Here is a 2,146-nt window from a genome sequence, read left to right as displayed (position 1 = left end):
CAATAAATCCCATCCTTTTTTTTTGGTACAATAAATCCCATCCTTTAAATCGACATCAAAGAAATAATAATCAGCAAATTAAAAAAAGAGTAGTACCACGTACCAAAGCAATTCAATCAATGAAGACTCGGAGGCCTGGAAAGCGTGACTTTCTTTACTGCATCTCTAGACTATTTTTGATATATTGGATATCAACAATTTACAACTAAACCATTTGTTTCTTAGATTCCAAGGAATCAATGAAGCAAAATTAAATTCTAGAATATTCAAATTAAGAGTCCGTTTCAATCCACAGTGTCCTCTTATTCTTTTCTGATGCAATTTCAATAGCTCTTAGAACCCTAAAATATCTACAATATAAGGTGTAACTCCACCTAAGCTTGCAAGAACGCAATAAATGAGAGTTGCCTCATTGTTTCTGAAAATCCATCCACAATATGATGATGTACCTGTTGAAGCTCAATCAAGTATTGCATTGCACCTCTTTGGAGGGTGAGTGTTAACATTAAAATTCTTTCAAATAATGAAACTTCTGATTGATGAATCGTTTGATCATTCCGTTTTCCTTTCCTCTCATCGGAGTCATATACTCCGGGGGCCCAAACCCCCCCATCAACACGCACAATGACGCCCGGTTTAGGTATGTTCATTATGATCTGCCACATACACATTGGTAGGCCATTTAAATATTGTATATAGATGGAACCATACATACATGTGCACACACGCGGACACAAATTATATTGACTTAGCGACGCTATTTAGTACAAAATACTCTTAATAAAAAACAATGGCATTACAATCATCCTAGAGTACAAAACCAAAGCTATATGGTTCGTGAAAATAGAAAATGTAAAAAATACAAATAGTAATTGTATTAGAACCCAATAATTTGTATTTTTTACATTTTCTAGTAGAATGTTACGAGCACAACACTCAAGAACATTTACAGATACCTAGCCTAGATCCACGATACATAATACGATTACCATAGAAGATACACCAAGGTTGTTGAGGATGTGTGCACATATGCCTTGGACAATCAAGATTAGAAGTACAACAACCAAAAGGAAGTTTTGGGAGCAATCCGCTTACTGTCATTGTTGAATAAATGATGTTAGAAAAATGAGATAAAACATTTTGTAGAATGTACCTAATTAGAAAACTTTTGAAGGATAAAAAGTGGCTTACTTGCATGGTTTGCAACAACAAATGGAGAGATAAAGATAATCATAAAATAAACAAACTTTACAATTTTACCCATACTTTCTCCCCTTTGCATATATGAGATATGGTTTTATCACTTTATGATTTATAAAACCTACTCTCACCTTAAATACATTAAATTTCTTAAGAGCACGATCTCATTCTCATTCATCATTAGCACAAATAATAAAGTGGTGATATAAAACATTATAATTAAACCTCTCTTGAGTACATAAAAGTATTGTGTTTGTCTTTCTATCACGCTTATTAACGAGGTCAAATAAAGGAATTCAATCTTATTTTACAAAGTTTTTTTTTTATTCTATAGCCTTTCATGACAGAAAAGGGAATTCACAAAAAAGGAAATTTTTGTTGGATTTCATGTGAACTCTAGGCCATGACAAAGCTATAGCTGCTGTATTTATTACTTTTTTCCTTTATTTTTATAATCTTGATAATAGGAATCTATTAGCAATATCAATATTTAGAGTGAACATTAAATATCAATATCAATATTTTTATAATCTTAATTGACTAAAAACTCTACGATATCTTGTCATCATGAACATTAAATATTTTTAATGCAAAACGACAAAGGATATTTAGAGTGAGTTCTAGAGCTTATGGAGAAGTAAATAACCTTCCTAATTTTTATTTTATTAAATGTCTCTTAAGTAATTGATCATGTTATTTAGTCTTTTTAGAACCATACAATGTAAATCTCTCTTAAGTACTTCATAATGTTATGTGTCTTTTTAGAAACATTAGTAAATAGATAACATCAAAAAACTTACCAATCATAAGAACACATTCTTATTTTACAATACTTTATATTATCCCCTCTAACCTTTCATGACATAAAGGTGAAATCGCAATAGAGTAATTTTTTTTTTGAAATTTCATGTGAACTCTAGGTTATAGCAAAAGTATAGCTAATGTA

General features: G+C 30.8%; 1 long non-coding RNA gene across 1 annotated transcript; it reads right to left on the bottom strand.

Annotated features, from left to right (window-relative positions):
- Nucleotides 1–712: 712 nt before the first annotated feature.
- On the bottom strand, nucleotides 713–1,325 carry LOC11427440 (uncharacterized). Its single transcript, XR_003006884.2, has 2 exons — nucleotides 1,192–1,325; nucleotides 713–1,094 (listed from the first exon to the last, which is right to left on the bottom strand). It is a non-coding gene; the product is annotated as an uncharacterized lncRNA (long non-coding RNA).
- Nucleotides 1,326–2,146: the final 821 nt, after the last annotated feature.

Source organism: Medicago truncatula, chromosome 7 (assembly GCF_003473485.1).
Source record: "Medicago truncatula cultivar Jemalong A17 chromosome 7, MtrunA17r5.0-ANR, whole genome shotgun sequence".
Lineage (NCBI taxonomy): Eukaryota > Viridiplantae > Streptophyta > Magnoliopsida > Fabales > Fabaceae > Medicago > Medicago truncatula.
Note: the sequence above shows the minus strand (reverse complement) of the source record. Positions and strands in the feature narration are given on the sequence as shown.